Below are 17,795 nucleotides of genomic sequence, written 5' to 3'. Positions count from 1 at the left end.
TTATGCCATTCGCTTAGTTAACGCCGCATAAATCTAGCAAATGACTGGTATGGCACTCTGTGAATTAATGAGGATACGAGAATTCGTCGTGTCATCACTGTGAAACTTCGATTACATAGGGAAACGCGTAGAACAGAAAATTCACAATATGTAAAGCACATTTCAGTTTTGATAAATCTATCTCAATCTTGCTCTCAATCCTTTATGTATATATATGAAAGAGAGATAACTGTATTGCTAGAGTAAAAAAAAAAAAAACAAAAAAAAAACATTTTAAAAATATTAATCGAATAAATATTATACAGGGTATGCCCAATTTAAATGGCAAAACTTTAAGAGCGTGTAGGGGATCGAAAAACTAAGACAAGAAGTCTTTTAGAGGTTCGCTCGTTTTTCTTCCATTTGAGAGAAAATCGCAAAAATTCAATCTCTTATTGTCAGTTGCTCACTTGAGTCGATTGGCACCGAATAAACTTTCTGCTTCAAGGTTCCTTACATATGTAAACACTCGATGTTATCCTTTACGGTGCCAATCGATTCAAGAGAGCGATTAAGAGACCGAATCATAGATGCAGTGCACCAAATATCACTAGAACAATGTCTAGCTGCAATTAATGAGGTCGGTGCTAGACGTGATGCTTGCATTGCTGCGAGAGGGCAACGTTTTGAACAATATCTGCATTAAATAGATGATAACATAAATAAAATGTAAATAAATAAGTAAAAAAAGAAAAAAGAAAAAACGAAAACTCGTTTTGTTTCTTTTTTTGTGATTTTCTCCAAAATGGAGCAAAAACGAGCAGATCTCTAAAGGACTTTCTGTCTTAGCTTTTCGGTCCCCTACACGCTCCTGAAGTTTTGCCATTTAAATTGGGGACACCCCTGTATATACCTCTGATATGCATTGACTGTATTTTTAAGAAGCATCATGCATATCGAGTAATAGGTACGATTGGCGAGAGTGTTTTGCGAGCAGGACAGTGTGATATTAATAACCGGCCGAGAAAGAAACCCGACGATTCCATATGGTCAACCTAAATTCTATAAAAGCTGTGGGTGTAACCAATATAACCGAGATAAATTACATAGAAGAGGCGGAGAGATTAGGTCCGATCAATATAATTGTTTCTGTGACTCTCGTGATACTCTAGAAAATCTAACTTTGAAAAAAAAATACATATGTCAGAAAAAAATTTAATTTATGGAAGCTTGGAAAATTTTTATTCATGTCTTTTAATAGGCTAGGTAATTATTGTAGTTATACTATTTATGTAAATATATATTAATATTATTTTGTAATATTACAAGCGGACGAATACGTAAATCCAAACTCAATCTCAATCTCAATTGTCAATCGTATCTTATCGATCGCGGAAAAATGGATCTTGAATGCAGTTTCCTCTTGCGGAAAACTGTGAAATTGAAGACACTTAACTGGAATCACAATGACAATGTCCACGCTGCTGGCATGAATAACGCGAATCCGCTTTGTTCTACGATCGAGATATTCGTGTTTGCATTTTCGATCTGATGGAGATATTCAAAAACACGTGCCCCGTAAACCCATCACGATTCAATTGTCGACAACGCGCAATCGCGGTCCTCTCCCCGTCGAAAGACCGCGATCTCTCAGCTCCTCTCATTAAATCACAAATGAATGACATTAGCGGTGCTATAATATCGTGCCGCTATTACCGTGACGAGTATTACGTGTCACGAGGCGCGCGCGCTCGTATTCTCTCTCTCTCTCTCTCTCTCGTTCTTCTATCTTTCTTGTTCTCTATCTTTCTCACTCTATCTACCTTCCTCCCTCTCACTTCCTCTTTAGCCTCGCCACTCTCTCTTTCCATCTCCCTCCTCCATCCCCCTCCTCTCTGGAAACGCTCTTACTGTTGCATGCAAGGAATCAGGTCACTGCGCTGCAAGAAAGCAAAAGCCGCGGCTACGCGAGAGAGCGCGGATTAGTATTATCGAATATACCTATATCCTCCGGTAAGGGACGATGACTAAGGCGCCGGTTTCGACAGAACTTTCGCGCGCGCACGCGAGTCGCGAGCCGCGTTACACTCGGCATCTCATGCGTGAAAACTTTATCATTCATCATCGCCGTGCGTGAAATACGAGTTTGTAATTATCCATTTTTTTCATTTCCCTTTCGTCGATCGATCGCTTCGGAAATGTATATAGTAGGTCCTCGGGAAAAGAAAAGGGGAAAAAAAAACAAAAAAAAAACAATAGCTTTTAGCAAAAAAGAAAAATTATTTTCCTTCCCATTAATCTAATTCAATTTTTATGCCAATCATCATTATTTTTGTCACAATAACTTAATTGTATTGTATGTTACTACGTTATTCTACACGTCAGTTATGAAATTTGCAATATTTTGTGCAAAGGAAGTTAATAATCGAATAAATTTTTAAAATGCTAAGATGATTAAACTGGAAGAGGAGAAGAGAGAGAGAGAGAGAGAGAGAGAGAGAGAGAGAGAGAGAGAGAGAGAAAGAGAGAGAGAGATGACTGATTCGCGCGATCAGCTGACGCGTTCTGTGTATAGGAAGCGAGAGAGCAAAGAGAAGGGTCGTTCGCGCAGGTCATGGTCCAATTATTGTATGACGCGCTACTCACATACGGTGCCGCATCTGCGTACACACGGTTATCCCAAATGCTAATGGCATTCTTTGCGAATCTTTCTCTCGCACTGTATATTTCGCGTTAGTCTACACGCGCTTTTCTAATATGCGTTTCGCAATACGCTGGTGCCCGCATCCATTTGTCATTCGCGAGCGTCTCAACGATTACAACGATATCTCGTAACATCGTTGCAATTAGCAACCGTTTGATTGCGAAATAATTTAAATAAACAGGCTAATTTAAATACGCGAGAGATACTCTCTTATTAAAAAGAATTAATTTCGTCGCGCAGGATTTACGACGACACGTCGGTTTAACTAGAAAGTGAAAACAGATGTTTGTATATCGTGTTAATTGAACACGCAAAGCTAGAATATCACATTCATAATTAACCCTTACACTCTAACCGACAACTACACTGCATAAATATTCGAAAGATTTCCATCTTTTTATATGAAAACAGTTCATTAAGGCACCAGCCATCTTGAGCCGGCATGGTAAACAAGTTTATATATACTTTTGACATATACAATACTTCTGACTAGTCTTAAAGATATTTATATAATATATAATATATAAGTAATAAATTAGGAAACACATTTTTCAATATAAATAAAAACATGTAATGATTTTTAACAATAAATGTTAAACATCGAGCGAGTGTTTATTCGCACATCGATCATTCGGATCCTTTTGTTGATCGGAAAATGCGACCCTTTGGCCTTTTATAAAGACTTTCACCGCTTGGCTACCTTATCTCCCAGTGTAAAACGTCTTTAGTTATAAAACTAATCATTATCTCGCACGGATCTGACGAGACGCGAACGCATGTACGCGCACAAAACACGATATAAATTACAGGTGACTGTGTCAAGAAGAAGAAGAAGAAGAAGAAGAAGAACCAACGTATTTTCGCTACGGGATACTATGAAATCATTCGATGGGGTCAGTAAAAGTAGGGCCGTTAAGACGGGTCGCGGTTCAATGTCGTTTAGTTATGCGCATCGTAAATGCATAATTTGCGACGATACCCAAGTATGCGTAACACACTTTGCTAGGATAGAAAAAGAGGCATAGAGATTACACTTTATTATTCCTTAACCATCTTGTTTAACGAATCAACGTAACAAAATGAACCGTTCGCTTTCGAAAGAGATGTACATCGAATTTACGGCAATCTTAAAAATAAAACGTTGACACATAAATTATGTACATTAGAACATAGAAAAATTTCATAAGATTATAAAAATTGGAAATATTTTTTTACATTACTCGCAATAATTTGTATTCTTAATTACCATATATATATGCGCAAGAGAAAGCAAAATCTTAAATTTTAATTCTGTGGAAATTAAAATTCGAATGTTACAAAATGCAAAACACCCTGAGATATTAAGCGCTGAAAAAGCGCGATCAATTTAATTAACCAGAGGAATGTCTATAGCAATATCGCTCGGCGATAAAAATTAATCGATTTATCGCATAATTATTGCAAATTCGATTAATTCATTCAATTCCGAAATATCAAAGAATTGCTGAAATATGTGCGATGTAAAATAAGCTTCCAATGCCCAATATAAATGATGATGCTGGTGTGATGCCGGGGACGTGTGCGTGAATATATGCGGCTCAATCACCGTCGCGCGAACGCTTTAATTAGAGAATTAAAGCAATTCTACCGCGACGGCTTGCCGCGTTCCTACTTTCGCAAAGTCACGACTCGCGTAATCGACTCGCGCTATCACTGCTGACGCTGTTTCAATTAAACGATATACAGCGCATTTCGAGCTTCTCATCCTTTCACCTTTTTTTTGCTCGTATTATTACGAGATTTTACATTACATTTTGAGAAATGTAAAAGTCACGCACATCACGAAGACGAATGTTATATCTTTTCTTTCGAAAACATTTTAGACAAAATGAAAAAATATTTGTGAATACATATAAATCACATTATAATATATAAATAATTTTAAAATATCCGAACAAACATCCTATATTGTGTACACGTAATATTTCTTTTCTTTCCGTTTCGATTTCTCTCTGGGTATTTCTCTCGCTAAATAAAAGCTTACAGATAAAACAGGAATTTTCGAAAATTTATTTTTATTTATGATATTTAGGTATATTTATGTCATACACAGGTTATATTATACTTATTATATCTATATTAGTTAATTATATATACGTTCCCATGTGCATTGGTAGAAACGCTTTACTTAATGCCAAAAAATAAATTGTATTCACTGCGCTGCATCGGTTTACGAAAATAAACACTGCAGCGCGATGATAATATACGCTTTTCGCGAAATCAATTGCGATTTTCATAAGTGAAAAAATTGTATTTTTTTTTAACCATTGTGTATGTATCATTATCAAATTTTGCACGTGATAACATACAAGTTGCAAGTCTCTTCTGTTTATATATTTACAAATAGCCCTTTCATGAAAAACTTTAGCGAAAGATCAAAAAATTATCTGATATTCTACTTTTACAATTTAAATTTCACTATAAAACAGAGGCTTAATTGCCGAGTCGACAGTTTCCTATTCAAGAGTGACAATCAAATATCTTTCATGGTTCATCGAACTGTCGATCACACAACGAACGACAAGGTTATCATCTTTCCTTGTATTGTCACTGTTTTAAAAATAATAGAAAATCTCATTATAAAAATTTTTATCTAACATTTTATGAAAAAATAAATTAATCCATGTATCAGTGTATATTTGTAAAATAAATTGTTTATACAAAATATAATAAAAATTACAAAACAAATTTAAATAAATAAATAAATAAATATATATATATATATATATATATATATATATATATATATATATAATAAAAATATATAATAATATTAATATCTGAGAAAACATTTGCATTTCAAAACGTTGAGAGATGTGAAGATACACACACACATGAATAAAATAAATAAATACGTAGCACATGTTAACGGCTCTAACTAAAAAAAAAAAAAAAAAAAAAGTTACATAACAGTAAGTATATATTTTCTCATTATAATTTTACCGACTGTTTTCTACGAACGAATGTAAAACATATTTTAATAGAATCGCTAATAAGTGTCTCGAGAACGGTATAAACTCATTTCTTCCTGAATTCCACGTGCGAGGACGAAAGAGTCTCATCCTTGGATCTGTCTAGATCTTCCATGAGCGTTAACGTCAAATCACAGCGATGGCACGAAGCCGGCTTCTTTGTTCCCGTATATCGTTTCATGAGCTTGTAGAATGCTCGTGCCACTTTTTTTCCTTAGCCCTGTTACTCGTCAGCAAATAACAGTCGTTCCATTTTCTCTTTCTTACACGATTAGCTTGTATCTGACAATCCGTATGTCGAAGATGCTAACTTGCTTTGTTCCTCTACTTGTGTGATCTTAATTTATTGAAATTATATAGATAAATAGAAATAATGTAGATTAAAAAAAAAATATATATATATATAGATTTTTAAAAATTTAGAAATTTTTTAAAGATTTTTATTCCATTTTTCACATGAAAATAAAATTGTATATATAATTTACACAAAAAAATTATATGTACAAATTAACATGTAAATATACATATCAGAACGACTTGTCTTTGTCGTTAATATTTGTCCTGCTGATGTCAATCACAATCATAATTAAAATATCAGCAGGAATACTACCAGAGATAGTATGATAACAATTTCGTGCAACATAAATATCTATTCTCGCAATTAATAATTGATGTCCCCTCACAATTTGACGTTAATATTTCAAGTTCGATAAACTGCCCTGGCGTATCAATCTTTCTTCTTTTCGATTTTTATCGATGCAAGAGGTAAAACCCGTCCTATATCCACTGCTATTTTGCAACGTTTACTTGGTAATATTTTATAAAGTATTAGTCCTAAAAAAAATTCGAGAAATATTTTCTAAACACTGCGACTGTTACCTGGAAATTCAAGTCCACGATACGATTTTTATGATTCGAATATTCAGATCTAAAAATCTCTGTAGGAATACATAAAGTTGGAATGAAAAATACTATATAGTGTTCGGCTTTTAATAAAATTGGCATCGATTATATGAGAATAAATGTAATAATATTCGCGATGAGAATTTTTTCAAATATTGTATAAGCACGCTAAAAGACAGACTCGCGAACGTTCAAAATTAGGGTTGCACGAGACCCAAGATAAGACAATATTCGCAAAAATATTGTATTGGTCTTGAAAATTTTAATCTTGTCTTGGTCTTGAGAGGATTTTTGTATCAAAGATCTTGTCTTGTCTTGATTTTTATTAACAGTTTTTATTTAACACTAAATTATTTGTCAGCTTGATAAAAACCAGAAAATATTCTAGTAAGTATATCTGATTTCTTCTGTTATCCGAAGCGCCGAGCACGATTTTCGTTTGTTCTTTACTATGCGTATGCTCACGTCTCGATTGTGCAGACGCAGTCTAAAAACGAAAATCAAGTTCTTCTGTTAAACATGCAAACATTTCCGAAAGTGATAATGAAAGTTCGGAAGTAAGTGCAGTTAAACAATGCACATAGAAAACTTATTTTAAGTATGAAACAAGAAACAATGAAAAAAATCGGCGTATGTTTATTATGTCATAAAGAAAATGTGACTAAAGAAATAAAAATGAAAAATAGTAACGCTACTGGATTAAAAAAACATTTGGAGAAAGATCATAAAAAAGTATATGAAGATTTATTTGGATTAAAAGCAATGAAAAATAAAATATTGTCAGGAAAACAAAAAACGATAGATATATTTTTAAACGTAAGTATTGAAATTAAACTTTATAAATTAAGTAATATAAAGTAATTAATTTGCGCTATTTTTACGTCACATTAAAATGTGTAATGATAATGATGCGCAGGCTCTTTAAATTTAAATTTTTTAAATTCTTTAAATTTATAAATGTTTTTATTTACTAACAGTAAATAAAACTTTTTGTCTTTCTCGCCTATTTCCATATTAATTAAAATCTCCGTTCAGAGATCGGGAACAATTAGATAACTTTTTTTAAAAACCAAGACTTCTCGATAAGATCAAGAATCTTGATCATTTGTTTTGCTATTGTTTTGATAATTTAAAATTTAAAATCTTGTCTTGAAATTCAAGACTAGATGAAGACAAGACCAAAACTAGCCTTGGTATCTCGTGCAACCCTATTCAATATATTAACAGTTGAAATTGATATAAGATGAAATAAAACATAAGATTTATTTAAAGTCATATTAGATCGCGATGGTTCAATCTTCCCGTTCCCTCCAAAGTCCTTAAGCGCCGATAAGCGATTCGCAGTAAATAATTATAGATTCGCAGATTGCGCAGATTGAGTCGGACGGAAGTGGAAAAGGAAAGAAGCCGAAGTAGTCGATCTATCATTATCCGTCGCCGAGATTTGCGAGTTGCATAGCGGTGACGTTAATCGCGCGCTCGCTCGCTCGCGCGATCGCGAGCTCCACGCGCAATTATTTATAATCAAACGGATAGGTCAGGTTACGATAGTAGCGATACGCGGCGAATCTGCAATTGACTCGCGATAATGACGGCGATGAACATAACGGCAGCAGCGCCGCCGACGACGACGACGAATGACGACGGCGCGATCATAATAATTATTGCATAATGAACGTCGGAGGAGTCCTATCTACTGGCGGACGCGGTAGCCGGCCACTTTCCTTTTTCAGTGGCCTGGATCACCCTGTCTTCCTCTCTCGGAGCCGTACAAACGGCATGGCTTCGTTACCTTTTACTCTCAGTTTCACCGATTTATATACTCAACAACGTAGGAACTCTGCGATTGTATCTATGCTACTTAAACTTAACTACGTCTTGTTATTTGAATAAAATAAGACGTTAAAATTAATGCTATTCTTAAATCAACGTGTATGTATTCTGGAGACTAAAACACTAAATATTAATAATTTATATCTTCAAAACTGTATCTCTCTCTCTCATATGTTTTACAATAATAAAAATTATGTTTTTATGTATCTTATAATATAATTTACATAATGATAATTTTAACTTCTTTCGTCTAGTTGTTAATTGTTTGCCAGTATAATATCGAAAAATACAAAATTTGTGCGTATTGATTATTATCTATCGTCTATTTTTGTGATTTTTAATTACAAAGTTACACAAAAATTAGAACATCTCGGAGCTATGGCTTGGATGGAATTTTCAGACGAAAACGAATTTCGATGTAAATAAAAAAAAAAAAATTACACTCGCTTTTCGGTTACACGTGTACACGGGTTTTATATATGCGTTGGAACCAGTACTAAGGGATCAAGGTTCAAGCGATGTCGTATATCTAGCTCGCGCTTTTCATCCACGTGTATGGCATAGGTATCCCGCACGTGTGTATCTAGGTATGCACACGCATACGCACGCCTTCTATACGCCGGCGAAGTGTCAGGAGAATGCTAATGCATGCCTCGTAGCAGTGTTCGCTTGTAGCAACAGCGACTCACCAACGAGAGCTTCCGGTCGCGCGTAGGTTCGAATGAAAAATCATAGCGACGAACAACGAGAAGTAGTTCTCTCTCGCGGAAAATATCTTGTCATCAGAGTAATCATTTAACATAAGATGATTATATATTTTTAAGATTTGAACCTTCAGCGAGATCGATTCGCGAACGATAAAATCTTTTTTTTTTTTTCTTGTTGCACAGAAGGTCTTATCATCGTTGTAAATTTATATATGTAAGTATATGTACATATGTCGACGTTCGCGAAAAAGAATTCTTTATGATACTAACTTATTCGTTCGTGAACTTTTTTTTTTTTTTTTTTCTAAACAATGCCAAACATACACAACGCAAATAGCTAAATTGGAAAAAATCGAAGTTATACAGGGAGTGTCACACAAAATCGTGTCTGCATTACATCATGCTAAATATTACTGCGTATCGCTTCGGCAGGAAAGGAAAAGGCACGACTATTACACAATGTAATCATCAAGCTTAAAGAAAGAGCCACCGACACATGTGCCAATAATAATATCAGGTGTTCTGTCGCTTTTATCACGCATGAACAGTAATAGGTACGTGTAACTATATATAGTGTTTTGTAAATCGGGCAAAAATGATATGAAGTTACATTGAACCGGCGAGCGTCTACCTTAGGGAAACTCGTTCTTCTCGCTTATTTACAAGATTAAAGCGAGATACTAAATTTTGATCAATTCATTTGGTAAATAAAAATTATAAATATATTTCATAATTTTAATATAAAATTATTATTTAAATAAATTTGAGAGAATAGTCACAGAAAAAAGGAGATGCAATAAAATAATTTTAAATGAGAATAAGAAAAGTGTAGTATTTGACAAAATTTTATATAGTTAAATAAAAATATCGTTTTTTTTCTTTTTTTTTTTTAATTATAGAAAAGTCAAAACAATGTATTTATATTTAATGGATCTTTATTAATGACGTAAACATAAACTTTCAATATAGAACATATGAATATGTTAAATATATATCTGTTAAAAGGATGGCCCACTTTAATTGGCAGCAGAAGTGCATTAAAATCTTTGGATATACAATCAGAAATTGCTGATATCAGCAGTTAAGCGATGCATTAAAGCAACGAGCACAGTTTAAAAACACACTTGGATAGCCTTGGATCTGGCTACGTTTCACCCGCGGCCTTATTTGGGTTATTTGTATATCTTGTTTGATCAGTAAACAATTTTATCATAAAAGTGTAACGAGTAAAAGAACATCAATCGAAGTTTTCATTAAGAAGCGCTAATAGGGGAACGTCGAAGATATTGTAAATAATTTCATACTTAATCGCTGACCTATTATTATTATTATTTAAAGAATTTGCCAAAGCAATTGCTCCTGCTCTTTTAAAACAAATTATTATCTACAAAAAAAAAAAAAAAAACAAGATTATCTTATACAATACAGAAGGAAGATTATGTATCGAAAATTTCTGCTTAACTGTAAAATCATTTAAAATCGATGGGGTAAATTAAAACTTTTCTTTAACATTCAATCCCCTAAATATATCCCTTTGCGGAATTTAGATTCTATTAAGGGGTAAAGATCACTCGGCTTTAAATACGGAGCTTTCGAGTTCTAGGCAAGAGGTAACATAGGCTTCTTTTAACAGCGCTACTCGCACGGCTTCACGATCGTTAACGGCGCGACGAGATGCGGAGGTTGCTCACGCTAGAGAGGCGAAGAATAGTTTCGGCTCATCCTTTCCCCGGGACCCCGCGGTTCTCCGCGGTGAATTCGAAAAGTGGGTCAGCGTTAGATACGAGGGAAGCGCGAAGCATGTAGGAGAGCAGTACACACGGTACGCCGCTTCCCGCGTGTGCGTTGTTAGGACAATCTTCGCCATCATAACGAAGCGGTTCTTCCCGCTCTAACGTCGGCACGGCGTTCGTTTATCTCCCAGATAAGGGTCTGCGACGCCGGCTCATTTTAGTCAGATATCGTGTGTCTGATCGCGTCTATGGCAACGTCGTTCCAACTTCCTGACTTTGCTCGCAGAAATGTAAACAGTTGGCTTGACATAGTATCGATATTCTCATGCATTTCGAAAAATGCAATAAAAGAGAGAGGAAAAAAAGAGACTAAATAAAAATGTTATGTGTTTAGTTGTTTTTAATTGCGTATATCAATAATAATAAATTTCTTATACTTTTCTTTGCGCGTGATGAATATAAAATTTCGAAATTTATTTTACTGAGGGAAACAAAAAAAAAAAATGTATTTTACTTTTAACTTATAAAGGAGTTTCAAATAAATAAATTATATCCGATGAGAGCGCTGCAATGATATTCTTTTTTTCGGTAGATAGATAAAGTTATATGGTTGTAGAGCGAATTGAATGAGATCATTGCAAAAATATGCGATGATACGGCCTTCTTCGATTGCTTTCTCTGTTACCGGTCACAACTGCTGTCTTACTTTCGTACTTTTGTTTGTTATTTTCTTTATATGCCGGCCTCTACATGCCGCAATTTACATTCGCTGGAACATTAATTTATTTGTGTCGCGAAGCAACAAATTGCTTGCTGGCCCTCCGTCATTCTCGTTCATACGCTTTTATTTTCAGTTAGATATATCGCTTACAATTCTGTTAAACTCTGCTTATATTATGAGTAATAATGAGAACGATACATAATTTTGCATTTATTTATTAATTATTGCAGCTAGAATATTGTTCGAACTCACGTCTATTATTATACATTGGAATATTTATTTTTTCATATTAATAATTAATTAAAATAATCGAGACTCTTTTGTGCAAAATTAATCGATTGAAAAATCATCTCCGCTACGCGTTATATATTTTATATTGTGTATGATTGCAAATAATAGAAAAACTTTATAATCATTTTCAAATTTTCAATTCCAATTTTTAATTTTGTCGATTTCAAATACAAAAATATTTAATGATCATACTTTCGTAGGCTGATGATGCCCTAGATTGATTTTTCACGGCGTACGATACCGTTGGAAACAATTTTCCAAGAATCCCGTCTGATGATGCATTTGCGTGTGAACGCATCAACGACTTCTCTCCGTAAATCATCACGGGTCGACGTACGATTTTTTCCTATCACGAATATATGGCATGAATTTTAATTACTGCGCAGTAACCACCGGATTAGACTCGTTTGCGTGAGAAAGAGAGACGGCGAGCATCGTCATCGTCGAGACGAACGAGAAAGATATATCGACAGAGGAATAAAGATGATAAGGAACATACACGCATTTCACATAAGCGATGCGATCGCACATACGCAACAAGCCAAATTATTTTTCGACTCATGTTAATTCGATGTAACGTTATCTGAATTCAATGTGTTACAAATTTAAATCTTCTATTAGCGAATATCGATCAACAAGATAGATAGGCGATTTGTAAATTCGCAGACAACGTAAGATAACGATGTTCGTATATAACGCGAGACATATCTCGTGGATGCTTATAGTTCCGATACTTTCCTCGTTAGAATTTTAAACGCGGTATTATATAACATATTAAAGATAATTACCAATTAACTTTTATCGATGTGAAAATTCTAAATTTATTTTTTATATATTAAAAATATAATATATATCTTTTCTTCCAAGAAAAAATGGATTATGTAATTGTATAAGATCATATATGGCTATATAATTAAATCCGAAATTTGCGAAATATTATTATATACGCATATATAACGGCGCTAAATTTCGGATATAATTATATATATGACCATATATGGTCTTATATTCATTTTTTTTCTCTCTCAGACTCTCCTTAATATGGCATTATAATCTCTTATTCGCGCGTCTAAATTTTTTATATTATATAAAACATTTTATTACGTTGATATATAGACGATCATTGACGTCATGATAATTATACGTTGTCTTGAAAAAAGAAATCGATATCTACATTCCAATCATACACTTTTCAAATCGAGTGCAATGCTGCAACTTTGTACTTCGTCCACAGCTAGTATGCCGTAGAATTAATTTTCTCGCACGTACGATCACTTCTATTTAATGCATTGCTGCCAATTTGCAGCACGATATTGTCACGACCTCGGCAAACTTGCACACGTATCAAAAACGATAACCCAGAAATGCCTAAGAATTTATACAAGTCGTGAACGTCTTGCCCATACAACGCGATTGACTAAAATAAAATTACGTATTGATATAACATTTATATTGTATTAATCTGTCCTTAAATAAAAAGATTATTTACTTAATTTAAAAGATTTATTTAAATTGAAATTAAAAGTTATCATTTTATAAATTTGTTCTCACAACCTGATAATATTTTCCAATAACATAATTCATTATTTAATTTTTTTTTTTTTTTGTGAACAAACCTTATTTTGAAAAAAGAAAAAAAAATTATGTTAATGACCAATGCATGTGTATGCGTATATATTTTGATTTTATTCATAAATAAATAACTTTTTCCATGTGCACGCGAGTATATATAACATAAATGTATTGTTTATTTTAGGAAATGCTTTATTTATCAGATCGACGAATTCCTTTATGGTGGAGAATTTTTTTCTTCAAAAATTCCAGCGATATTCGATTATATTTATCGCACATTGCTTGATTCTGAAATAAATCCAACTTTTATTTGCAGCATTTTTCACATTCATGATTTTTTTCTATATAGTTAGAAGGTTTCGAAAATATTTCAACACCCGATAAGAAATGATTTTCATTCAATCGAGAAATTTCCTTCGTTCTTGTGCGACAGACATTGTATTTTATCGAGGAACGATAAAGGCGCTCATGTTTCTCCAAACGTCGCAAACTCACAGGCTTATCGCTAATAATTAAGACTCCGAACAGCTCCTCTGAGCGCTTTCCGGCCTTTATTACTCGTGCTGTTCAATATGTGATGCACGAGCTACGCGAGATAATTCGATAATTCTTCTCGTTCTTAAGAAGAGAATCACGATATCTCAATCTATAATAATGTGTCCATACATGTAGATCGTAAATTCATCGTTCGCCGGACAAGGCGACGTAAGTTGAAGTTCGGAGGGTCATCTAAGAAAATCTCTTTCTTGCTCGGCCATCGAAGTGATGTAACACAGAAATGCTCGGTAGAAAGATCACACACAATTACAGATATAAGTGACTGGATTAGTATATCAAATTTATATTTTTAACAGATTTTATATATATCTTTGTTTGAAATTATATAGATTAATAATATAGAATTAATGTGCGCATGCAAATGTGCTATTCATCGAAAACAAAAGAACATACGAGCCATAATAAACACGATGAAAAAATTATTCCGAATAAATTTCACATGAAAAGAAAAAATGCGTACATACTTTTGCATAGAAATATAGCTTCTCGTTATATTATACGAGAATCACATATAGGCAACCACTTTCAACAATGTTTGCTTAATTTGCTACATCACGTTTACAAATAATACGTGTAGCATCATTATTCCAACCCACTTTTAACAATAATAATAAACTTTAGTATATACTGAAATATTTAGTAAAAATATAGTAAATGTTTTTTTTTTTTTTTTTGTAAATTTTAAGAGATAACGAGCCCATAAATATAATCAAGTAAAATGGATTATATTATGACAATGACCTTTAGAACTGAATATCGATCTCAATTTTTGTTAAAATTCAATTTGTACTAAAAAAAACGCTGATAATACCACAATTGCTATCCGACAAAAATTCGAAAAGAGTCAATTCTTAACATGGCATTTTACACACACAATACATATACGATTATCATTATCATTAAAGTTTTAATAATTAAGTTCACGAGCTCGAAATATTCGCGCGCGCACGATACCATGAGAGATATTATAATCATACTACAAAAAAAGAAAAAAAAAGATGGAGCAAAAATAATAAAACGAAAGTGTTGCGAGTTCTGCAATTTATAATCGCCTGAATTAAATTGCGATTGAATTTGTCAAATATAATTAAGAAATATACGCTGATTTAACACAAATAAATGTTGCCACATAGAAATGCCGCGACTCTCTATTTGATTATATATAATATTATTTTTAATTTTCCTGAAAGTCAACGTAGACAAATATTTTTTGCGTAATATATATATATACATATAATATATCTTGAGCAAAAATATGTAATTAACAAGGAATATCGACTGATTAATTTTTAATTTGAAAATCAATTCTTTTCAGAAAGTGTCATATGTTAATTTGAGATACTACTTTATATATATAAACTATTTTGATACTTAATTATCTATTCTCTTTTATAAAAATCATAAAAATAGATGAACAATAGAGAATGACAACTGCCGTGATATATAGATAAATTAACGAGATGATCAGGGACGGCGCCACGAGATCTCGTTACACAGAGCGCAGCCACGCGATGTTTGACGAGCGCGATTCCCGACAGATTCTCGACGCGCCGCACGCACACACGGCACGTTACACGCGTGGAACACGCGTACTTAACACACACACATATACATCGACTGGACCGTTATTCGCGCGTGCGGGATGCGCGCGGCCCGCAAGGTCGCGCAATGTACATCGCGAACTGCATTACGTGTACGCACATAGCTAGCATTGCGTGCCATTCACTTGCACTGTCTCCTTCTACCTTTCGCTCGATTCCGCTGTTTCTCTCTCTCTCTCTCTCTCTCTCTCTCTCTCTCTCTCTCTCTCTCTCTCTCTCTCTCTCTCTCTCTCGTGTTTCTACTTCCGTTTTGCTACTCTCCTTCTCTCTTTCCTTTGGATCCCTTTCTCGCTGTAATTTCTCGGTAATTGTCCTTCTTGCATCATATTGCATTTCCGGTGCTGTTTCTTCTTCTTGTGACTTCTTGTCCTACTTTATTTTATCTTTTTTGCTTTTCTCTTGATTCCGCGGATCCACTTGTTCACCTTTCAGTCCTTCGAGAGGATGAATCGTCGTCTTCCGGAGACCTGCAGTTTCTGCTACTACGGATGATAATATTTCATGTTTTGTCTTGCAACGTGTCCAATTATCTTTTCGATTTATTGCCTCATCTTGATTAATGATTTAATTAATTTCCAAGATGTACTTGCATTTCAGTATATTATTTCTTTTCGATATATTGTGATTTAAATAAAAATAAAAAAAAAAGACTATTATTATTATAAGTGCGAAAATGTTTACTTTCGCTGCTCAAATATACTGAAAGATAAAAAATTTACGAGCACGAGATAAATATCACAAGAGTGTAATTAATGAATAGAATTAGAAATTTATTCAGTTTTATTTTGTCCAGATTCTCTGAGTTTTCAAAGGAAGATGTGATTGATGGCGTCGATGCTATTATAAATAATTTGAAAAATACGATATTGCACGGTATCTTGCGCAAATGCTATCGTCGAGCATATAACGTGCCGATGAATGTGCACATATACCTTAGCACGTGTTTGAAAGTTGAAATTGGAAATGAGGAATTGCCAGAACTTATGAATCTGCGTAAATATCCGGTTCGAGAATCAATCTGTAGCTTAATGATATGCGATGATATCTGCGATGTACAATACACGCACACGCGCGGTCTACGATACGATACGAAAGAAAATAATGCTGAAAAGAAATTTACGTATGGCACAGTGGCATGATGTAACGGAATATCCTTAACATATATTTATTACTTATAGTTTTTTAACGACCTGTCTCTTTGCTTGACCGTATAATCGTATCCAGAACTTTTTTTATTCAAGCGTCTAAAGTTTTCGCGACTTTACAAAATTCACGATGCAAATTGTGCTGCTTTTTACATATTTATAGCTTGTTATAGTATAGATTAATAAAAAAAATGTTCTTCTTATTTTATCGAATTATCAAAGCCTTCTTTAGATATATATATATATATTTTTTTTCTATATCTTAAGACAAGAAATGTTAATCGTTCATTTTTTCTCGATTCGAGACATTTTGAGAAAAATCTTTTATCAACTATTTTATTACATTTTCGCACGATTGGGGGATTAAGAGAGAATGTACGTTTTTGTAGACGAGAGCGTTAAAGGACTCAAAGTGAATCTTCGTAAGCACAGACGCGCGCGCGGAAGTATTGTACACGGTGTCACAATGCAGAAAACTGATAGTATGTCCACGGGCCGTGTCAGCTTGATAAAGAAAAGAACTGCATTTGCCGAAAGTGACTCATCGAATTATTAAGAGCTGTAGGTGCAGCAAAGTCGTTGACCCGCGCGTCATTGATGACCGGACAACAACGTTGATCACCTGTCAGTTTTGTCGGACACATTATCGATAACGATTTTTGCGATAATAATTCTCTGTCGCGTGATCTACCGTACACGCATCGACTTTTATACGTTAATAAAAATTTATCGCGGATTAAATAGTCACGATCACTAAAGCAGCTTAACTCTAATTGATTATCTTACCGGATTATCTTTTGGAATTTCTCAAAATGCGTAAGTATTTATATTAATTTTAATAAGTATGCAAATTATATTACCGAAAATTATTAGTTTTATTTATTGTGCTTTTTTTCTTGGCCTCGATTATTATTCTGACCTTGAGTAGTTTCGACTGTAACATAAATTCTTCCAAATTATAAAAGAGGGAAGATCTATTTGAAAAATTTATCTTCATATTACTATGAAATTATCAACGGCAACTCTTCTTTTTATTT

At 33.7% G+C, this 17,795-nt stretch overlaps 1 protein-coding gene and 1 long non-coding RNA gene across 4 annotated transcripts in view; one reads left to right on the top strand and one right to left on the bottom strand.

The window, feature by feature from the left end:
• Positions 1–17,795, bottom strand: part of LOC138944720 (uncharacterized) — a 175,734-nt gene that overhangs the window by 16,722 nt on the left and 141,217 nt on the right. The window lies entirely within an intron of this gene.
• Positions 1–17,795, top strand: part of LOC138944719 (cilia- and flagella-associated protein 276) — a 111,110-nt gene that overhangs the window by 15,912 nt on the left and 77,403 nt on the right. The window contains exon 3 of one of the 3 annotated variants that reach the window (XR_011448857.1): positions 3,493–3,836. The exons of the other annotated variants lie outside the window; for them this stretch is intronic. The gene's annotated coding sequence lies outside the window, so the exon portion shown is untranslated. Of the gene's footprint in view, positions 1–3,492; positions 3,837–17,795 lie in introns of those variants that run through there. 3 annotated transcript variants of the gene reach the window in all.

The sequence above is a fragment of the Polyergus mexicanus genome, unplaced genomic scaffold (genome assembly GCF_030449975.1).
Source record: "Polyergus mexicanus isolate NDT 795.1 unplaced genomic scaffold, iyPolMexi1.0 SCAF_2, whole genome shotgun sequence".
NCBI classification, from domain to species: Eukaryota; Metazoa; Arthropoda; class Insecta; order Hymenoptera; family Formicidae; genus Polyergus; species Polyergus mexicanus.
This window is presented reverse-complemented; position numbering and strand designations above follow the sequence as displayed.